The sequence below is a fragment of the Protopterus annectens genome, chromosome 1.part0 (assembly GCF_019279795.1).
Source record: "Protopterus annectens isolate FY-2018-M chromosome 1.part0, PAN1.0, whole genome shotgun sequence".
NCBI lineage: Eukaryota > Metazoa > Chordata > Ceratodontiformes > Protopteridae > Protopterus > Protopterus annectens.
The window spans coordinates 984768023-984793504 of NC_056725.1; positions in this window are offsets into that span (position 1 = coordinate 984768023).

The window sequence follows — 25482 nt, forward strand, 5'->3', positions numbered from 1 at the left end:
TTGTTGAGGAGAAGTGAAGTCTGAATGAAGACGTCAAAGGTAGAATCAGAGGGGCTGTAACCAAGTGGCATAGAGTGTCATGTGTAGTGTATGACAGAAAAATGTCTAAGAAGCTGAAAAGTAAGGTGTACAACACATTGGGGTGACTAGTACCACTGCATGGCCAACAACCTGGGCAGTAAAGTTAGAGCAGATGAGGAAGCTAGAGGTGATGGAAATGAAGTGCCTGAGATGGTTGGTAGAATGCACATTGTGTGACAGATGAAGAAATGAGGACATAAGAGCAGAAGCCAAAGTAGCTCCAACTACAGAAAACATGAAATAGAGCATATTACAATGGTTTGGGTACATGCACAGAAAAGCAGAAAACAATCTGGTGAAGAAGATTTGGGACAGACAGGAAGAAGAGAAGAGGAAATGAGGGTGTCCAGCAAAGAGGTGGATGGATTGTATGAGAGAAGATCTGTGACAGTCAAGCATGCGTCTTGAAGAAGGCAGGAGTGTGGCATTGAATCACTAGATATGGTAACAGTAAACACAACATCCCAACCCCATGTAGAAAATGACAAAAAGGGGCTGATGATAATGATGATGATGATAGTCAACTGAAATGTATGATGCACAGTATTGGGCAGAATCATCTATGTATACACTATATTTAATGGTGTCATTACTGTACAGTTGAACCAGTTTTATGTTGCTGACATAGATATATATATATATATATATATATATATATATATATATATATATATATATATATATATATAGACACACACACACACACACACACACACACACACACACTCGTATACAGTAAACTCTCAGTTAACCGGAACTCAAGCAACCAGAAAAAAAAATCAAAGAAATGCAGTAGAATTTTCATGTGTTGCACTTTTTTTCTCCCCTGCAGAAACAAACCTTACATTTTTAGAGTTTTAAAAAGGAAGATAGGAATAAATTCCCTCTCTCCCAGACCTAAGAACAAGTCAAACCAAACAAATTGTATAGGGTACAGTATTAGTCAGGCCTATTGTTAATAGTGACTCTCAAGTAACCAGAAACTACAGTTATCCAGCATCTACCAGTCCCCATGAGTGCCGGTTAACTGAGAGTTTACTGTATCTCTTTATAAAGGTTCAACTCATACTTTGGTAATACTTATAGCTATGAGATGTGTTCCTGGGGAGTGACTCTGATGTTCACAGAAAACGACCATTACATGGTTCAGTAAAGCCTGAGGATTTTGGCAAGCATCAGCTTTAATATTTATATGTGTTTAGGATTTTAGTTTTTCAGTTATGTATTAATTGTGTGCCGTCTTGTGCATCCTAGCCTGAGTAATGGCATACTATGCATGCTTACATCTGCCAGCACCATCTGCAACTGGTGTTTCTTCCTGAGACTTATCACCTATATCTGCTGGCCCTGCCTGTGGCCCTGGAAACTGTGGTCCCAGGCCTTGATGTCCTTGTTGAAGATGTTTCCTGAAAATTATATTGTACAGCATGGCACTGAGTGTGAGTATTTTGGCAGAAGTTTCTGGGTCATATGTGTGGGGCACCTCCTGATGTGTCTAGAAAACAGAGACTTGATTCATGCAAGCTGAATACACATTCTATAATATTCTTAGTTTGAGAATGGGTATCATCGTATCCTTGCTTAGTGAGCTTGTATGGTTATCTTACGGGTGTCATAAGCAACGGTGGCAGAACATAACGTACACTTCCCTCTAAATGCCCTTGTTGGAAGTCATCCCAGCAAACCTTGTATACAGGTCACAGGTGTGGCATTTATATGAATCATGGAAACTGCCAGCGTTACCTTCAAACACATTGTAGATGATCCCTTGGGCATTATAGACAACCTAACAGTTAAACGTGTGGTATCCTTTCTTGTTTATGTGCATTCTTCCCTGTTTTCCGGGTGGGGATATTATTTCTATGTGTGTTCAGTTTATGGCCCTCATCTTGTTACATTACAGCTTTCATAGAAAATACACATTTAATAATATTTTGATGAAGTGCTTGACACCACAGTGTTCACAATCACTATTTTCTTTTAACACAACTAGATGAGATACTTCACACTGATCATCTTCCTGAAAAATTTAATTTTGACATATGCATTGTTTCTGCATATTTTTCTACACAGTTTGCAATATTTTTCTTAAGTTAAACATACTTTTTTGAGTGTCTGCTTTATGTCTTACATCAGCTTAAGGTTGTGCACCTTCCGATAATTTTTTCTCAATTTAATTTTTTGCCAAACCCTAAGTTAAGTATTCTTTCGCAATTTCTGTGAAAAGTATTATATCTGTTTCTGCAGACTTTTTTCTAGCATTTCCTTCCCCTTATGTTAGTTTTCAGAAATCAATAATCCAAATGATGTAGGCAATTTGATTCTCAACCCTTGCCTCAATAACAGCTGAAACAGTGACAGACTATATTCCTGCAGAAGTTTCTTCTTACATTCAAAACTTGCAATAGATATTGCTACAGGTTTTTGTCATGGGAACCTTCACTGTTTGGATAGCTCCTTCCATTGATCCATTGAAATGAATCACTTCAGTGACATAGAGGGATAAAGCTGTGACTCTGATTCTGGCAACCTGGGTTCAGTTTGCAGCTTGGGTAACTAACAGAGCAGCAGGGGGGATAGGTAGGGAGTTCTGTGAGTGTCTACAGTGCTGATTTCTGGCATAAGCTGGAAATGCCACACTGCAGGTATACCTAAAGAAAGGAGTAGGGCAGAGACATGGATGAGCTGTTGCAGAGGTGGCACATGTCTTCATTGCATGACTATCCTCAAGCATATGATTGCGACCATATGGGAGAGGGGAGGCATGGGTAGGTCACAGGTAAAAGACCCCCCCAGATGGAACCATAGATGTGTTGAGCCCCAAGTGTTCTCATTCCATGAATGGCTCCAGCATACTTGATTATGTCTTGAAAGGAAGACAGCTGGTAGAACAGGTACTGTGGATTTCCAGTGCAAAAATATTACTACAGGTTTGTCACACATTTTGAGGGACTCATGGCATTGCCTAGAAGTGATTAGACAGAACCACTTTGATGAGCCCTTTACAATGGTGACAATAGATGTTATTAACCTCTTTTCAGTTATCCCGCAGGCAGAGGGGTTGGAAATGTTTAACACATGTCTGGAGAAATATAGTGGTTTTCATTCAGTTAAGCATTCATTACTAGTAGACCGAATGGAACTTATTTTGTCAAACGATTTTATTGGTTTTGAGGGAGAACTATACAGGCAAGTTACAGGGGTCGCCATGGGTGCCAAATGTGTGCCTATTTATGCCAATTTGGTATTGGCACAATGGGAGATGTAGAAGGTGTTCCCCACAGAATTTATGTATGATATTGCATTGTATTTTCATTTTCTAGATGACATTTTGATTTTTTGGAAAGGGACAACTGAAGATATTCACAAATTTGTTGATTATCTTAATAATACTACAACATTTCTTAAATTTACATATAAGATTCACGGTAACACCTGTAATTTTTTGGATATTTTATTATATATGAATGAATTTGAAGCTGGTATTAATATGGATTCTAGTATTTATCGTAAAAAAACTTATTTGAATAACTTTTTACATTTTCAAAGTTGTCACCCTCAATTCCAGAAAAGGAATGTTGTAAAGGGACAAATGGTAAGACTTTCAAGATTAATTAGTGAATATTAAAGGTTTCAGTAAGAATTAACAAGTCTTGTTAACATGTTTACAGAAAGAGGTTACCTAACTGCTGTCTTGACTAAAATAAGAAACGAGATAGAGGTTAAAAGACATTTGGTTTTCTAACCGATTCTAAAAGGGGGCCTACTGAAAGAGGTTCATGACAATAGCAATTTGGCCTTATCTACAGATATGGGGCAAGTAAAACGAGCTATGATTTTAACCAACAATGGGCAATCTAAATATATAATTAAAATCATTAGAGACACATGGTATGGTGTCATAGACAAAGGCACTATAGGTGTTATAGGGAGTTTCCCATTATTTACATATAGTAGGGGTAGGAATTTAAAAGAACTGATGGAAAAAGAAAATAACATTGGACCTTACAAGAGTTCTAAGATGAGCAAATGTGGCTCATGCAATGTATGTAAGTTTATCAACAATGGCCCATATGTGGTGGTTCACAATTTTTATAAAACTATCAAGTGTCCAGGTTATTGTAACTGTAACACTAGGAGGGTGGTGTACGTTGCTACATGTTTAAGTTGCCCCACTTTTTATGTGGGGAAAACTATAAGAAAATTAAGGTTAAGAATTTTAGAGCATCTAAGGGACATTAGGAACAAAAAGACTAGTAATGCTTTATATATGCACAGTTTAAGTTGTTCTAATTTTAAAAAGTTTTTATTTTTTGTGGTAGATAGAATACCTGACAATGACAGAGGAGGCAATGCAAAGATCTTGCTTGAGGTGAGGGAGAGCATGTGGCAACTCAGATTAGACGCTTCAAAACCTCCAGGTATTAATGATCATATTTCTTTGTCTAGTATTTTAAAATACAAATCTTTATTTATTTGATTTTTTTATTATTTTAAAAAAACTTTCTCGGGTAGACAAAGGTTAAGTATTTAATACATTATTGTATTCAATACATTTAATGTATAATTTATGTACTAGAATGTTTTATTAGAGAGCCTGTATATAGCGGCTGAGTTATTGTATACTGTTTACATTGTCTTCAATTCTGTTTGCAATTATTGTGATTGGTTAATGGAGTGGGTGGGTGTATTAAGTGAAATTATTTTAGTAACTGAGGAGCATCAAGACATTTTACTCTGATGATGCCCGACTTAAAAAACGGGTGAAAGCGCTAAGTATTCTGTTGTTGTTCAACCATTATTTACACTTCCAGTAGCGACTGTTTGTATTAGCTTTTTACAATTTTTGTTTTTAGCTGGTTCATCTGCTTTAAGTGTTTTTGTGCTGCTTCTTATTGATGCTGGTCCATTAAAGTTCACTGATTCCGGAGAGCTGACTCAGTTTGAATTTACTATTTTTCATTGCTTGATTGAAATGAGAGATTTTTTTTCTTTCTGCCTGTCACTGTGTGTGTGTGTGTGTGTGTGTGTGTGTGTGTGTGTGTGTGTGTGTTGAGTTCACCTGCTTGCCTGGTACTTTGAAAGCTACCATTAAGAAGAACCCCCCCCTACAAAATTGAGTAAATTCACTTGCCCCGGGTGCTCACTCCCTACATTTTAAGCAATGAAATACCGCTGGAAAACACCTTGAGTTCACTTGCTTGCCTGGTACTTTGAAAGCTACCACTAAGAAGAACCCCTACCCTTACAAGATTGAGTAAATGTATGTGCTTACGACTAATTATATGCTAACTTGTTGTACTTCCTTTGAGTTAGTCTGACCTTCCATGTGTGCATTTTTAGCAGCCCACCACAGGCCACTTGCCTCCCCCCCTCCTGTTAGCCCTATCTTAGAATATTGTTTGATTCATCCCTGTTGCTCATTATCTCCCTCCACCTCTAGCTGGCAGCACTTGCCTACACAACCCCGCCAATCACTCTTTATATACCTAATAGGCTTAATCCTCATACTAAAGCCAGCTGTGATCTAATATCCACACCTGGTAATATCCCCTCCCTCTTTACTCAGCCTCCCTCAGTAAGAGCTGACTAAAATACCTTGCCTGAAAAAAAACAAGAAAGAATCATATAATCTAGTACAAACCTCCTCTCTTTAGTTATTTCAACTGCTTCTTGCTGTTACTTTTTTCTGTTGCACTCTCCTCTTTTGCTCTTCCCACTCCGTTCACCCTGCGGGCAAACTCCATTTCCCTACCCTGCCCCAATTCCCACCCGCCCCCAGTACTCTTACCCTAATTCATCACTCTCCTCTCCCTATAAGTCAAATTACCCAATTGCTACACCCCTTTCAACTCTTCCCACCAAAATCCCTCCCTCCCACACTCTTCCACTCATACTCCACCTACTCACCCATACTCTCCTCCACTCTCCCTTAATTCCTAGAAAACCTCAATCCCATTATAAACCATCTCTCATTATCAGCCATTCTCTACCCTTCAAATCTACACTTATCTTTCTCTCTCATCTGACATGACCTCCTTAAATCACCATACTTTCCAAGTCCAGTGTCTCCTTTCCTCTCTTCCTAATTCCCTTATGCTATGCTAGCTCATATTCCTCCCTTACTTGTCCATTACTACCCACAAAAGTAACCACCATAGAGTTCCATCCTCATCCTCACTATTACTCACATTTCCACTCTATCTCCCCCTTTCTCATTCAGCCCAACCCTCTCCACCTATTCCACCCTAAATTCTTCCTCTTCTCCTGCAAAGCTAAGATACTGTCACGTAATCTAATCTCAAATCTCCCTAAACACATTCCTAACAAACCAAAATATCTAAAAGACATTTCCTTCAACAACATAATCCAAGTTGGTGATATCCATCCCAACCCAGGTCCTACTCACTGTAATAACAACACCAACCCCTCAACTTCTTCCTTCCACATTAATCACCTAAAGATCATTACTATCAATGCACAGAGTCTTTGTAACAAAGCTCACCAATTCCATACTTGGCTAAACCACAACCAACCTGACATCCTAGCCATAACCAAAACTTGGCTCAAACCCTTCATCTCTGACTCTGAGATCCTGCCTCAAGGATTCAATATTCTCAAAAACGTCCAACTAGGAAAAAAAATGGTGGCACTGCCCTAGTCTACTCTAACCTCCTCACCTTAATTCCCCTCCAAATTCCAAACACAATTCCAAAACACCGAACTAACTACTGGACTACTTAAGCTAAACAAGGACAAAAATATTTGCTGTATTGCCCTCTATATCTGTCCTGGTAATAATAGCTCAGCTCTCGAGGAGATTCTCTTATGGGCAGCCAAAAAAATTAATTACAAAACTTATATTTTAGGAGATGTAAATATTGAGTGGAATAAAATAATTAGCCCCTCTCCATCCCTATCCATCAATCTCTACAACTTTACTCAAATAATCCACTCTATCACTCGACCTAAGAAAACAAATCCCCCTGGTTCCACTTTAGATTGGATCCTAGTCTCAAATCCTAACAAAATAACCAACTCAGGAACAATTCCAGATACCATTAGTGACCTCCTCCCAGCCTTCATCCATCACTCCACTAGCTCTTCCCCATACCAACATCAATACATTCACACTCGTAACCTCACCATCTTTAACCCCACAACTTTCTCAAACTTAAACAAATGAACTGGCAAACTCTAAAAACCCTTCCCCTTGACAAAGCCTTAGACTACTTCAACTACATCTTCCTTGAAACTCTAAACTCCCTAGCCCCCATAAAATATAAAAGAATAAAAACTAACACAACTCCATGGCTTTCCAAACAAACAAAACAGGCTATGCACCAAAGAGACAAACTTTGGAAGCTCTACCAAAATAATAAACTGCCCACTACCCTGCTTCAATATAAACAGCTCTACAACCTAGTAAAACAGCTAATTACCAAGGACAAAAAATCCTACTATATCAAGCTCCAGTCCAATAACAATAAAAACCCAAAGCAATTCTGGAATTCTACAAACTCTCTCCTCCATTCAAGCACAAAGAATAATCCCTGTCCTGACCCAAGCAAATCAGACCCAGAACTAAGCACTGAAATAAATTCATTTTTCATAGAAAGCATCTCTGCGCTTACCAAATCTTTTCCTAACAATAACCCAACTGCCCCTCACTCTCAGCCTCCAAACTCTCCTAACAACAATCCTCTTCTGTTTGAGCTTAAACTCGTCTTCACAAACTTTATAAAAAAATCCTTTCCAAACTCAAACCATACAGTAACGCTCCAGACAATATTCCCCCCTCCTACCTAAAATCTGCTGCAGATGGTATTGCTCTCCCAGTCAGCATCATTATAAACAGATCCATAAATGAATCCTACATCCCCAAACTTTGGCACTCAGCTTATATCATTCCTCTCCATAAAGGAGGCAAAAATACAAGTGTCTCTAATGTCTGCCCCATTGCTCTGCTCTCCCCAATCTCTAAAATCCTTGAAAAATGCATTCACTACCAACATATGCCATTCCTAACCCAAAATAATCTTCTCACACCCACCCAGCATGGTTTCTGCCCAGCCCACAGCACCATAACCACCCTTCTCTCTTTCCTTGAAACTGTCAATCAAGCCCGAGATTCTGGACACCTAATTTGTACTGTTTTACTACATTTGTTGAAGGCATTTGACACTGTTTCCCACAACCACTTACTCTGCCATCTCTCAAACCTTCATATCTCAACAAAAACTCTATCCTGGTTCTCTAGTTATCTATCAGACAGATCTCAGGCAGTCAAATAGAAGAACTCCATCTCTTCCTTTTTACCTACCCCAACAGGCGTACTACAGGGATCCATACTCGGGCCCATGCTTTTCAACATTTTCTTCGATAACTTCCACACTGCTATTCCAGATGTAAAAATCATTCAATATGCCAACGATTCTACCTTAGTCTGCTCTGCTACTAACTTCTCTGAACTGCTGACAAAAACTCAAACTGCATTCTCCACAACAGAAAACTGGATGCACCACAACCACCTCTCTCTCTCTCAATGCAAATAAATCTAAAATCCTAATATCCCCCCCTCTAAGACCTACTCCTATAACAAAAATGAATTCCAAGTCCTTAGCCAATCCAACTCACCCATAGAAGTGGTACCTTCTGCTAAACCCCTAGGCATAACTGTTGATGAGCACCTCAAGTTTGACACTCACATTCAACAAAACATTAAAAAAAAACAACCAAAAGCTAGGTATGTTGTAAAGGAACAATCACTTTCTCTCTAATTCCACAAGGCATACTCTGGCCACTACATATCTTCTTCCTTCCTTATTATATGGTGCTCCTCTCCTAACCAACCTGTCCGCCTCTACAACCTCCAAACTAGAAAACTGCTACAGTAAAATCTCTAAATTTGCCACCAATTCCAAACATTCCACCCATCATTGCCTCACCCTTCAATCCTTGAATTGGTTAGAAATTTCTAACCACCTGGACTACCTGCAACTATCCACAGCACATAGACTTATATTTCATCCCACAAAATGCCCTGCTCTAGCTAATATCTTCCCCCTTATATTCCTAACAGAATACTTAGATCTGAGCACCAGAATCTAATTGCTATCCAAAAACCTAAGCGCCCTGCTGGCCAGCTGCTTCTCTCTTATGCTCTAGGCAAAAAATGGAATTCCCTTCCGTCCACATTAACCACATCTAACTCTGACAATTTCAAAAGCCAACTTTTCAAACACTTGTCCACTAAATGGAAATGCACCTGCCTCCACCCTACTTAATCCTTGCTATCTCTATGCCCTAGGGGTCCTTTTCCTTGGTACACAGCTCTCTAAATCTCCCACAGTCTCATACCTATAACCTTTTACAAGCTCTCTTTAACTCCTTTAGCTTCATTATCTTTAACCGACTTAACATTCCTATAGCTATGCTCGCATGACTCAACCTGTAATTAATGTAAATATTGTGAATAATTTTCTACTTTCTACTTTAATTATGTATGTAAAGCAAGCATAATCAGATTCCTCAACAGATGTAATTTAACTGACAATCACTCTCAACACTCATGTTTCCCTGTCATCAAGTAACTGAATCACCCTTAACTTCTCTCTTAACAGATTCTGCCATTTATGCTTGTTGTAAATTCTTATTTGTGTTTCTCAATACAATGTTATCTTGTATACTCCTGCATTTTATTGTAATTGAACTTGTACAATGCTTTCTTGAAGCCTTTCTCCCCGGGCCTCCACTGAAAACGGGTCATGTTGACCCAGTGTACTTCCCCGATAACCAAACTGGAAATATATAAATAAATAAATAAATAATATTATAACATCAGAGCAAAAGGAAAAAAAATGTTGGTGTGAAGGAATTAAATGCTACCCTTCTGCAATTCTGGAGTAACCACTGAAATGAAGTAGGACACATAAAGGATGTAGAACCTGTGCGTATAACATTTAAGCCCTGTAAGCACCTGCTTATGGTAGTTCGGTATCCTTTGTTAAGAGAAGCAAAGAAAGGAACTGAACCTATTTCTGAGTCTTATTAGGACAAGGTATCATTGTCCCAACTTGCAGCCCTTGTAATACTCCTATTTCACTTGTTAATAAACTGAGATAAAGTACATATAGGTTTGTACAAGATTTATGAGGAGTGAACCCTGTATTAGTACCAAGATTTCCAGTTGTTCCTCATCCTTCAAAAATAATGAGTTCTACTCTTTCAGATGCCACAACCTTTTCAGTGATGGATACTTAATCTGCCTTCTTTTCCATCCCTTTATATTCAGATAGACAGCATCTGTTTGTGTTTACTAACAGAAGACATCAGTATACTCAGTCTAGATTAACACAAGGGTATGGAGAGTCTCCCACTCTATATGAAAAAACAGATAAGATTAACCCCTGGATTTACTAATCTTCCATGCAGAACTAGCTTAGTCCTGCACGGAAGCAGCTGTTTAGGAGTAGGATGGCAGCGTGCCATGTATATTAATGAAGGCGCCATGCCTGAGCTCCTAATCTTACATGGAGCATGTAAGAGTGCAGGGGGCGTGTCTGAGAGCAGAGCTTTCAGAATGTACACACCCCTGCAATGAAGAGCAACAGAAAGCCCAAAAGAATGAGCGAGACTACTCATAGGTGTCAACATACCTCCAGCAACATCCCCCCACATGTACAACAGCAATAGTAAATACACAATATAAATATACCATTTTTTATTTTTATGAAACAGATTAAATTTAACTGTAAGTGCGCAGGTTTGCCCATTGGTTAGCTACAGTTAATGCAGCTTAAATGGCTGAAGAGGATAACAAGGAAAATATATGCACTTGAAGCAGTATAGCAGTAGTGTAGTGGGCAGAGCATTTGCCTTACTAACAACCATTCCCGGTTTGAGTCCCACTACAGCACATTCCATTTTCCATGACAAATTATGTTATGACCAATATTTTAGTTGCATAACCTACTAAATAACATATATTTGTGAACTGGAGTACTGCATTGAATTCAAATGTGAGATGTCAGCGTCATAATGTTGCAAAGTCCACAGATAATCACATGTGCCCCATACAGTATATGTACACAGGAATTACAAATGGAGGGTAAAATGTGTAATGAATGATAACTCCATACAGCTTCCAAATCCCCCACCTTCCCAAGAACCATTAGACATTACTGTCTATATTAGTGCAGTGGTAAGCGGGAATAAGTACTAGTAAGCAAGTGTAAGCAGTATTAAGCAGTAGTAAGCGGGAGTAAGCATATGTAAGCACTAGTAAGTGGGTTTAAGCCCATTTGCATGGGGTAAGCAATGCGCACACAGGTTAAGCAATATTGAAGCTAACTCTCTGTAAGCATATTTAACCGGAGGTTAGCATTGCTTACCCTCACGCAAATCTATGCACACCCACTTACAAGTGCTTAAAAGTGCCTTAATCACTCTGTATCCAACAGATGCTGTTTTTCCCAGCAACAAAATGAACAGCATTACAGGTCTTGAACCCAGGATCCTATACACTATAGTCACAGCAGTTAACCACTAAGGCATCACAGCAGTCAATAAGAGTGAGGTATCACCAAACAAACCCTCACAATAGTAAAATCAAACTGAACATGTGAAAGGAATCAGTATACAGACATATGTTCTATAACCTACTATATAGCATAAATATGTGAACTGAAGTACTGAAGTAAGGCCAGATGTGAGGTGTAAATGTAATAGGGTGTTGAAGTCCCCTGTTAAACAAAAGGACCCCATACAGTGTACATACACATGCATCATGGATATCAGACATATATATAAGATGTAATGAATAATAAAGCAATGCCAAAAAGCAAATATAATGCAAAGTCAATTTTAAGCAACACTAAGCATTGCACAGGCCAGCTTAGGAAGTGTAAGCAATGTGTAGGCCAGCCAAATCAATGGGCTCAGTGGTATACCCCTTTAAACAATGCCAACCTTAGGTAAGCAGGTTTGCCCATAGCTTAGCCTTTTCAAAACCAGCCAACATGGCAAAGTGCAGGTATTCAGCCCTACTTAAACCCAACAGGCGGGAATACATCTCATAACTGGTTGTAGCTTCCCCTTGCAGGCACCATGGCAGAAAGGGGAGATGGAGTGTGCTTCTGTGTGCAGTGCTGGGTCATCCAGGAGTCCAGAGTCATGACAGGACTCCTTGTCAAAGACATGAGCAGAGACTGCTGCAGGGCCAGTACCAGGGTTCCCAATATAAGGTGGAAGCCTGGGACCATCTCGCCCGTGACCTCACCAGTGCCACTGGCATACCCTGAACTGGTGAGCAGGTCAGGCATCACTATGCCAATCTGAAGTGGCAAAAGGGGGATCTCTTGGATCAGTGGATCCAAGAGGCTAGGAGAACGGGGGAGGTCCCAGCTGTGTGTAAGTATCACTCCACTACATGTTTAATAATTGCCAGCTCATGTATATTATGGATAGGTATGGCTAAATATTCCTCTTATGTCTTTCACAGTGGCAAGTGAGCGGGCCACGAACCAGGAGGCCCATGGCTGTCACCAGGAGAGGTTACGATGCGAGGCAGGTTAGAAATATTCTTGCATGTACTGTCATAGGAAATAAATCTAAAAGTATTAGTAAATTAATTGCCAGTATAAGACCTGTATTGTTTAAGGCAAGTACTGCATACACCGGATAATAGGCAGGAAGAGCCTCATATAGTTTGTATGTAAATAAAAGCATAATAGCCTGACAATAAGGGTCTAACTGCTGGACTGCATGTGTATACTCTGGTATCATATGGCAATGTAGATTTGCAATCACTTAATAGTACTGTTCTATTAAGCACTGTTACCCACACTGTGCAACATAAATACAATGTGTAAGAATGGCTGTATATGACTGGTGTAATGGTCAGAGGTCACTTATTACAACTGAGAGACACATAGACAGAAAACAGTAAAAAGCAGACAACAAAATCCAAATAGCACACGCAACTGAGATGTGAACTGTTGTATTTTTAGCACACACAGCCATGGCTCGACTCATGGGAGTGGTAGTAGTCTGCATACAGAATCATACCCCACAACTGTACAGATATGTCCATAATGTCCAAATTGGCCCATATCTTTTGCCTGTCACTCTGTCCTCCTAGGAAATCAGTGGGATGATCCCAGACATATAGGCAGCAAACAGGAAATATAACTGATTGTCACACACATATATAAGAACAAAACTGGTACACTAGCAACTCCTCAAAATCTTATTAGAGTAATAACCCATGTATGTCCCATTTACACCCCCATGTTGTCAAGCTGTGACCAGAGTGTGTACAGTAACAGAGTGAGATGTATGTGCACAATGGTAATGTGGAAACTGGTACTGTGTGTGGCAACATTCAGGTAGTGCTAACAAACATTGCTCCCACAGGTCTGTCAGATACGAACACTGTGCACAGAAATACAAAAATGATACCCTGTACTGGTACTGTTTACTTTGGTATTGTATGGCATTGTGACTGATGCAGTGGCTCTGAATAATAAGGTATTACTCATCACTGCCACCCACACTGTGCTACATAATATAACTGTCTAGGAAATCCTGTATAAGAGTGTTGTAATACAAGTTCAGAACGTAAAACCACAGGAAAATTATAAGACAGAAAGCAGATAGGAGATATACATCAATATCTATATAGCACACACAACTGTGATGGACAGTGTTTTAGTTTTAGCAGACACAGCCATGGTCTGAAACCTGGGAGTGGAAGTAGGCTGCATACAGAACCATACCCTACAACTGTACAGATAAGTCCAGAATGTCCAGTATATAGGCCCATATCTGCTGTCTCTCACCCTGTCTCCCTGGGAAGTCAGTGGGATGCTTCCAGATGTTTAGGCAGCAAACAGGAAATACAACAGATTGTCACACATCTATGAGAACAACCCTGTCACTCTAGCAACTCCCAAAACTGTTATGAGAGTTATAAGCCAAGTATGTCCTAGCTATATCCCCATGTTGTCAAGCTGTGACCAGAGCGTGTACAGTAACAGAGTGAGATGTATGTGCATAATACTAATGCGAAATTTGGCACTTTGTGTGGCAACATTCAGGTAGTGCTAACAAACATTTCTCCAACAGGTACGTCGGATACAAACGCTGTGCTGAGAAATAAAAGCTTGATACCCTGTGCTGGTACTGTTTATTCTGGTATTGTGTGGAATTGTGAGTGTTGCAGTTGCTCGGAATAATAAGGTATCACTGATCACTGTCACCCACACTGTGCTACATAATATCACTGTGTAGGAAATCCTGCATAAGAGTATTGTACGTCAGTAAAGGTTGAAGAGGGCAATAGTCTATATATGGCCCGGTTCACCTGCATGTGATCAAGACATGGCCAGAATCTGTGCAAAAAGAGATGGACAGTTATGAGCACAACATCAACCTGGAATCTGGGAGCATGTTTAGAAACAGTTAGTGCTAACAAAGATTTCCTCCACAGGTATATCAGGTAAGAGGTGTATACCACAGGTAAAACCAGTTCATGTATAAAGATGAAGACAGCCATATCACTGTCCAAACTAAGACAATAGGGTAGTGTAGTAATACTTGTAAGGTACAGATAACAGCACTGACTAGGAAAGTAATGCAAATTATAGGAATATACTAGTTAATTGACATCTCCCCCCACCATATCTCCAACAATACACTACATACCCACCTCAACTGGTATGTGATGACTCCACTGTTATGTTGGGACATATGTCCTATTGGTTGATAATTATTTAAATCTGTTTCTGTGCATGTGCTATGTTGAAATACTCCAACATTGGTGGCATGGTGCCATCAATGTACCTGCATACTGTTGTTATTACCACTGTGGCCCCATATCATGTGACTATCACTTGCTTTAATACATGCTGGAAAGCACTAGGAAGCCTTAAACTGATACAAACACTCAGCTCTCCCTGTTAATAAGGATAAATTAATCATAGACCCTAAACAGCCTATAATTGCAAAGTACCTTGCTAAGGTAAGGGAAAACAGCTCCTGTACTTTACAAAAAAGCAGCAAACCAGGCATATCCAAGGGTCAGCTTCTGGTGATTTCTCCTGTCCACCTGATGAATCTGGGCATACTGGGGCAATGCAGAAATTGTCTCATGTACACAGACAACCCCCTCCTCCTACCACATAACACTAAAATCTGTGAGAGATGCACTTACATAGCCAAACTGGAAGCAAAGCTCTCTCCACCCAAGATTGTGCTAGACAGTCAAGAGGAGAAGGTTAACACCCGGACTACACCTCAAGCAACACACAGCCCTTCTAAACCCACACCACCAACACCCACACATAGCAACACTAAATCCACATATGTGGAGGTCCTTAACTGTAACCTGCCCAAGCAACAAGGACCTCCAAAGCTGAAATGCAAACAAACACCAATCACAACCAAAGTGTCAATTAGCTCACAACACCATTGTGCCACCCAGCAACAGCCCCTAAGGCAAGACAATGTACCTAACACTTTAGTCATAGGTGACTCTATAGTCAGGCACACTGATGTCCCACTCACTAGGCTGAACAAGGAGAAAATTACAGTCAGCTGCCTGTTGGGTGCCAGGATCTGCCATATAATGCATGCACTCAAGTCACTCCACACCAAGTACAAATATGACTCTGTCATTGTCTATGTTGGAGTGAATGACTTGAGACATACCTCCCTGGACAACATGAAAAGAGACATGAAAGAGCTCTTGTATCATGTGGCCCAGGCAGGTATGACTCTAGCCCTGAGTAGCATACTGCCTTCACCCAGAATGATGCCACAATATAAGGACAAAATGATTGACTACAACAATTGGCTAAGCTTCTGGTGTCATTCAAAGGAGATCCAGTATCTGTCTGCCTGGGATGACACGATCAACAGACCATGATGCTTTGCCAGAGATGGACTGCACCTGTCACCCCTGGGATTCAGATTACTGGCTAAGGCTCTTGCCACCACTATAGTGCCTTTTTTAGGCAAAGTTGAAAGAACAAAACCACCACCGTAACAGGTACAAGCATGCAAAATCTGAAGATAATGCTACTTAATGCTAGAAGTCTAAACCTCAAAATGCACTCTCTCAAGACACTCCTAAAAATAGAGAACATCAATATCTGTGCAGTAACTGAGACCTGGTTCAAGGCTCCAGAGAGCACCCCTGCAATACCAGCTACAACTCTTACCACACTTTTCGGCCACCAAACCAGGATCGAAACGCTAAAGGTGGAGGAGTGTCCATATTCACCAAGGATAGTCACATCACCAGGCTAGTTGCCCAACACAATGCATCTGAAATTCTCCAGGTGCAACTAACACTAGGTAAGACTGCAATCCAAACTGTAGCTTGCTACAGATCCCCCACCATGCCCCAAGAGTCTCATTACACCTTCCTAAACATACTGGAAAATATGAAGATGCAACCAAACACCCTAATACTGCTGACTTCAACTACCCTTCCATTAACTGGGAAAACTACTCTTGTAGCAACACCTTTGCCCAACGGTTCTTGGAATTCATAAATTCCAACTCCCTGGATCAACTAATCCATTGTCCCACCAGGGGCTCCAATAACCTAGACCTGGTCATTACCAGCATAGGAAATTGATGCTCCTCACCTATGGTCACCCCCTCTTTGGTCAGGTCAGACCATAAGCTAATCACCCTTAACATCCACATCCCACCCCCACCCCCCAGTAAGGAAACCTCCATAAAAAACTTCCCCAAAGCCAACTTCATGCTACTCAAGTCAGAAGTGACAAACTTCATGACACCCATGCAGATGGGAACTGAAAGTTCAACTGCTGAGTCCTACAGTAAGTCACTGTACGAGCACACCCACTCATGCATGAATCGCGCCATCCCAAATAGAACCAAGATGCTCTCCTCCAAAAAAAGAAAGCCAATCTGGTGGTCCCCCTGCCATAAACAAACTTTACAACAAAAGGAAGAAACTGTTGCAGAAAAGAGGAAAATCCCAGGATGCAAAAAACTCCCTTACCAGCCTCAGTAAGAAGCTGAGATCCCCCAGAAAATCCTCCAAAGCTAGTTACGAAAATAAAATTGCCAAAGATTCCAACGACAACCACAAGGCATTCTATAACTATGTCAAGAATCTAAATGGCAATGCTCAGATCTGCTCTGAGCTACAACAGAATGGCATTAAATATACTGATCCCAAGGATATTGCCAATATCCTGGCAGATCAATTCAGTGCCAACTTCACCCCCCTCTCACCCCCTAAATGTGCCATCTCAATACCGAAAGTTTGCCAAATTCTGGTAATAATGGCCACACAGGTAAAAAACGCACTCTCCAAAGCTAAGAATACAGCATCCATGGGACCAGATGACATCCCGGGCTGTGTACTACATGAACTACAAAATGAACTGGCACCTCACCTAAGTGTCATGTTTAATCATAGCATCACTTCAGGCTTCATGCCCACTGAGTGGCACACAGCTACAGTTATCCCACTTCACAAAGAGGGATCCACCTTGGATCCTGGGAACTACCACCCCATCAGTCTGACAAGCCTGATCTGCAAGGCCATGGAATGTATTATCATGGAACTTATAAACAAAGACATCGGTAACCTTCAAACACTGGACCCCACCCAGTTTGGTTCATGATGGGACGATCTTGTCTCCTGAACCTGATTAACTTCTTTGAATCAGTCTCCAGAGCCATGGACGAGGGTAAGGTGGTCCACACAGCCTATCTGGACCTCACCAAGGACTTTGACACCATCCCCCATTCTAGAATCCTAGATAAACTTACTAAGCTGGGCATTAATCCCTACATCACTCAGTGGGTTGCCAACTGGTTTACTGACAGAACCCACACTGAAAATTAGCTGATTCCAAATCCAGCTCCAGACAAGTGACAAGTGGAGTACCTCAGGGTTCAGTTCTGTGACCACACTTGTTTGGCATCTACTTCTCTGAAGTACAGGCCAACACTAAGAGACTCTGGCTAACAAAGCTTGCAGACGACTGCAAACTGGGAGCCATTATTGAATCCCCAAATGATGTGCATACTCTACAAAAGGGCCTTACAGAAACAGAGGCTTGGTGCCAGAGCCATGAGCTCAAGCTCAATGGCAAGAAATGTATAGTTATCCCCTTTGGGAAAAAACATGTACCCATGAATTACCACATAGGTGGCAGTACACTAAACACCGAAAGTTTGATAACAGACTTAGGGACACAGGTGGACACCTTCGATAACTACATCGCCACAGCAGTCAGGAAATCCTTCTATGTGGCCCACCTCATCACTAAGGGCTTTTCATCCAGGAAAAAAGGAGGTCATTGCCCCACTGTACTCATCCCTCATTAGATCCATTATAGAATACAACGCCCTATTTGGTATGTAACTCTTAAGACACCTGCAACAACTGGATAGGCCACAGAAATACCTCACTAAAAGAATCACAGTCCTAAAGCAGATGCCCTACGCTGACCGCCTTAAAAAACTCCAGCTATACTCTGTTGCATATAGTCTCCTCAGAGGCGATCTCTGCTTAACATACAAGGCCATGTCAAACCCAGAGCTGTTGGACATGCTACACTTAAAGAAATCCCAATCGCTCAGAGCCACATGCTCCAGGGAGCTAAACCTTGTCATCACAATAAACAAAACATGTTGGAGGGATAGGTTCCTGAGCCAGAGACTCCCCAGACTCTGGAATAGACTGCCCATACATGTCAAGCAGAGCACCTCTTTGGCCCTTTTCAAAAGGAACCTTGACAACTGGATGGGAGAAAGGGAATTCACCACAGGGATCACGTCAGTCACCCTGCTAGACAGGGGCCCATGGAAGTAAATAGTGTGGGAAGAAGTAGCCAGGGAATTGTTATGGCTAGGCTTGTATAGGCCATAGGGCCGATAGCCTAGTACCAACCTATGAACCTATAAATGCATGTGTTCCGTTTGCTATGCAACTGTTCCGTATCTGGTGTCTGGGTTAATGGGAATATCTATGCATGCTGATATACCTAACCCTGGAATGTGTTGACTATTACTAACCCACGTATGTTGATACAGCATAAACACCATAGGACATCCGGGAATGCGGATCCCAGCAGACCCACCTGCCCCACCTCAGCTGGCCATGGCACTGGGCACCAGCATGTCTGCGGCCCAACCTGGGACCTCCTCGACCATTGATCCTGCACCATCTTTGGGTGGTACCGCCTCAGGGCATGGGGCTTGCCCACCCCGGGAGTGGGCATGGACAGGAAGCTGTCACATATCACCAGGTCCGGGTCGTGGTGCGTAGGGAGCTCGATCAGCAGTTTGGAGATCTTCTACGCCAGCTTGAGGGCCATGTGTTGCAACTAGAGGGTCGGCCTGGCTCTCTGGCTCAGCCCTCAACACAGCCACCTTCAGGGCTGTGAAGGTGCAGTGGTGACTGCCCATGGGTGGGGATCTCAGTCCCACTGTTTCCACTAGTAGGTTCATGGGCTTCTGATTAGCCAGCATCCCTCCACATCAAGGTGATTACCCCCACGTGTCATATACCACCCCTGTATGTGTCTTGTTTGTCTTGTCTGTTAACCTACCCAACCTACCCCCCAAATCTACCTACTACCCCTCCCCAACATCCCACTTTCACCAAAAAAAAAGGGCATTCTGTTCCCTGGACACATGTAATCTGGTCTAATTGGCATCACAACATATTATTGTTGTCCTCACCCCCTCTCTCAGGGGTTTGTGTGTCCAAACCTACCTCCAAATTTAGTGTATCTGCACAGCTGTTGCTGTAGAAGACATGGGCAGCTATGGACCGTCCCTTCACCCTCCTGTACATCCTTAGCTATTTTTCCCCACTGTTTTTCCCTCTTTGTACCCCATTTTCATCACTTTCCAATCAACCCTTTTTTCTTTTCTGTTAAAAAAATTAGCACGGGGGTAAGCAGGAGTAAGCACTTTTAAGCAGCAGTAAGCGGGTTTAAGCTTGTTTGCACAGGGGTAAACAATGTCTACACAGGTTAAGCAATTTAAGAGCTGAGTATAAGAAACTGTAACTGGAAGTTAGCAGTGCTTACCTCTGTGCAAACTCACGCAACCCCGCTTACAACTGCTTATAAGTGCCTTAATCACTTTGTATACAATGGCCCATGTTCAGCCCAGCAAAAAAATAAACAGCCAATGCAAGGCCCAAACCCAGGACCCTGCACACCATAGCCAAAGTGATTTATCACTAAGCCATGCCAGATACACAAAACTCTGATGTTTTCACAACCATATCATCCAACCCAGTCATTCAACAGTACAGGAAATGTATCTTAACATGTAGATGTATGTGTGTGTGTGTGTGTGTGTGTGTGTGTGTGTGTGTGTGTGTGTGTGTGTGTGTGTGTGTATAAATATATATATATATATATATATATATATATATATATATATATATATATGTATATATATATATATATATATATATATATATATATATATATATATATATCTAAATAGATATATACATATCTATATATGTAGATATAGATATATAGAAAGAAATATATATATACACGGGTCTATATGACTTGGTCGACAGTTCATATGATCGACTGTTTATTTGGTCGACAGTTCATTTGATCAACAAGCATTTTAGGTGGGGGGCTTCCACCCCAAACTGGGGGGCTGTGCCCCCCACACCCCCCTAACTATATATATCAACTCCAGGGTCACACAACATTGGGGAAGGGGGCAAATGCTTGTCGATCAAATGAACTGTCGACCAAATAAACAGTCGATCATATGAACTGTCGACCAAGTCATATAGACCCATATATATACATACATATGCATATGTCTATAGATATAAATGTCTACATCTACATAGGTAGGTTCTAGGATATTGGCCCTAGGGCCTATATAAGCCTAGCCAAATGGTACCCTGGCTTTTGCCACCCAAGAAAATTATTTTCCTGTGCCCCTGAGAACTCCATTCTTAGCTTCCTTCGTAGTCATCCAGTATTCCTTCCTGGCCTAGTCTATCTTTTCCATGTCACACTTTGCCCTGCACTCCTCTTTTCAACTGATTACATCCTTGACTTCCTCAGTCACCTTTCTTTAAGTACCTTATTTCTCTCACTTACTTGGTCACATATCTGTTCTGTAGTCATCACACCTCCTGTTTTGAGGTGCTGCCATTCTTCTTCTACTAGGTCTTTTTCCTCCTCTACTTGTCTAGGGGTACTTGAGCGCTGAGTAATTTCTTGCACATTCTCCCCTGTTAATTGTCTTCTGTTCATGGATAAGTTTCAGATGGAAACACTCAGCATGATTTGGGGGAAGACCCCACAGAAGTACAAGTAAATAATGCATAGGCTGGAGATAATGCATTGGCCGGAGGTCAGGATCGAACCTTGTACCTTGGAGGTAAATACCTTAACTGCTGTGCTATCTGGTCTCTCTCATATATATATATATATATATATATATATATATATATATATATATATATATATATATATATATATATATATATATATATATATATATACAGCAATATATATATATATATATATATATAAATATATATAGAGAGAGAGAGAGAGAGAGATATATGTGTGTGTGTAAGCAGATACATATATCTATATAGGTATATACAGACATACATCTGTAGATAAAAATGGGAACATAAAAACATATATGGGGTTGAGGTGGCCCAAACAACGTACGTCTTGTATGTATAGGTATTCCCCCGCACACCCAAACATGTCTGCCCTACAATATACTACCAACTGTTTCAGATCCCATAACCAGGAGCTGACACAACATGGGTACAAGATGTTAACAGTACCCCATCCCACCTGTATGATGTCAGGCTGGTATCAGTAACATGTCATGCAGTACAGTCTGGCTACCATAGGGAATGTACAATGTGGAAGCAATCAACATCCCTAGGATACATATACTCAAACACATATATGCAGAAACAGATATACATAGATATAGATATATATGTAACTACACATACACACACTCAGATATGTATAGGAAGATACATATGTAGATGGTGCACACAATATGGAACAGCCACTATGCCTACAGTTACCACCTTACCAACTGAACACTGTATGAGCCACCCATACAAATGAAAATTGTTGCCTGCAACATATACCTACAGAGAGGTCAAAGGCTTTAACACCACACACAAGTTTGCATACATGGGAAAGCTTTATTTGTGTACTATTACAGTTGTATATGCCATGCCATATAGCTGTTTAGACACTCTCATATATATAAACAGAGTAATGCAACTGTAAAACAGCTATATTAATACAGTAGTCTGGAAAGGTTTACATATGTTGCTGTCCAGGCTGAAGCCTTCAGGTAGTACAAAGTAAAGACAGACTGGGCCACATGATACCAATCAATCAACAGTAAGTAATGCAGATGTATAGTCCAGCAGCCTCTGTCTACACTCTACACAATCTCTAGGGGGTAAAGTCCTCAGTTGACACAATAGGATGTATCTGTTACATAACAAGGTATAACTGACACCATCACGATCACACTACTCCTGGCAAGGGTATACCAGTATGGGCCATCTGCATTTGCCAGTAACACTGACAAACAGAACAGTCTGTATGGCAGAAGGCAGTAGGCCTGCATTTACCCAAGGTGAATTGTACGGTAATGTACATCCAGATACCTTAAGGCAGCTTACCCCTGATACCCCCACATGTTGTAACAGCCTAGGTTAGTTATGGTGCATCCCCTCCTAGACTCAATAATACAGGGCCATATACCACTGTAACACATAAGGACACACATGCATTGTGTAGGTGAATCCCACACATATATGGACCCAACTCCACAGTATGTGTGGGGAACTCAACAGCTTTGGACTGATGACAGGAATGGCAGCATGACATATTCACAGCCCACTACATAACAACCCCTGACAGCATGTCATATGTACAAAGCCTGGTATGTAGGTGGAGGACAGAAGCTTGAACACAGGCCCATATGTATAAAACTGTTGTCATACACTAAGCAAGTTGCTGATATTACAGGATAGTCTGCAACATACCCTTAGTCAGGAATATGAAGTTAGAAACAGAAATGGATGTAGCCATGTACTTATAGCACTCAACACACACACTGCCTGCGATATATCTGACACAAGACCTGTGTGGTGGACAGATAAAATATAATAGGCACACCTCTGGCCATCAAGAGGATAGGCCAACAGTTGAGAGCTATGCAGACAGACTGCATTCCAAGTTAATCTAGTATGTACACACAAACCCTGTAACACTGGTGCTATACAATGCAGACAACAACCCTGTTCAAACTCTGTCTGTAGTTCTGGAACATCCTACAAATATGTAGCTGGCCTGAGTGTGCAGGTTCTCCTGTAAGAGGTATTGCTACCTGCTGTCTGTAACACTACTGCCCACACACAGGAAGGATGTCCATCATAGAGGAAAGGTAAATGGATCATGCCCACATGATCTAGGGATTTATAGTAGTTGGTTGCCATGACAGTGGTAATTGGAAGTACTACACATCATGCTGCATGCAGGTAGCAAGTGGAGGACACTGATTGATGCAGAGGCCATTACTTGATCATGTGCATCACCTACAAATTCCATGCTGCAATCTATGCAAAGCAGCTCATTCCATTTACTGGAAAGAGACTGAGAGTGAAGAGTGAGAGTGAGAGTGAGAGTGAGAGTGAGTGAGTGAGAGAGAGAGAGAGAGAGAGAGAGATAAAACATCCAGAAGAGTCTGAATTCCCAGAACAGGAATATGAAGTATATATGTATGTAATTGACCATAGTACTCGGTCCATAATAATGGGATAGATGATGTGGAATGATTTATATGTGCCTTCAAGTGCTGCTGTTGTAATGATATTCAGCTGAACAACTGCTAAGGACAATAGAGTCCATCCCTGTGGGTAGTGGGCCATACCCGTCAACTGTGCAGAGCAGTACTGACTGAAAAGATGTAAGCCATCATAGTGTGTGTTGTGTAATGGGAAGTATATTATGTGACCAATAGCTGCTGGTGGAAGTGATGCCATAATGATGGACACATGGGATCCACAGCCCACCTCTTGCAGGATACTCAAGTTAACCTGTATTGTAGCATCCAGGAATGCCATAGGTGTGTAATAGGGTTACCTGTAATCTGGCCCTACATATACCCCTAATGTCAGGCTGTGCCCATATGTGGCACCTTTCTGTGTTGTAGCAAGGCAGAAGAGAGCAGCTGTGCAGGAAGGTGTTTTGAGATTGTGGACCTAATGTCTGAATGTACCCCACATATAGGTATGTGTATGTGTATGTGTACACACACACACACACATATCTATCTATCTATCTATCTATATATATATATATATATATATATATATATATATATATATATAGGTATGCCCACAAATATACAGATACCCATGTGTAGACGTATATATGAGCACATATATACAACATCACATATATCTACACATATATAGATATACAGCTATATGCACGTCTGCATATATACAAACACACACACACAAACATATATGTATGTAAATACATGTCCCCTATATTACTGCCACAGTGCTGCATGTTATGTGTGAGGAAACAGCACACATAGCAATACACACAGATATCTACAGCTGTCAGTGTGTGCAACAAGGACGGGTATGTCACATGTGATCCCCTTGTTGGGAATACATTGCCCTTATCTGTGAAGTATGGAATGGGAATATGGGGCAGTATGGCAGGTATAGTTGTAGAGGTGGTCAGGGTTGGTAGATATACAGGACAGCCTATAGGTGTGGCATGTGACACATCTGGTGGGTAAACACCCTGGATGGTGTGTGTGGTCTTTGATGGGGATGCCCCATGGGTGCCAGTATGGACACAGTGGGAACAAGCCTACCACCCACTGCTACTCACAACAGCAGTCCATGTTCTGAAGGTGCCTGGCCTGGAGGCTGAGCAGGAGGAGCATGTGGGCCCTGTGAATGTGTACTGGGTGCCTCAAGGTGATGTAGCACATCCTACATGTGTCTGTGGAGCCCGTTATGGAACAGACCCTGGACCTGTCCTCAGGGGACAGGAGCATTTCTGTGTGTGCACCCGAGGGGGGACAACATCCCCTGGGTTGGTTCCACCTGACAGTATTGCTGGACCAGAACATGATGAGGCCCCAGGGTGGGTCACACATGTGATGTGGACTGGTAACATGGGCAGATGAGTTTGGGGAGGTGGATCTGCTGGCCAATAATACATATACATGCTATTGTGTCACTGTAATAGTCTACAAAATCCCAGAACGTGTCCAACAATATGCATAGATAACTGCAATAACACAAAATGTCAGATGTGCAGCAAACACATAGCA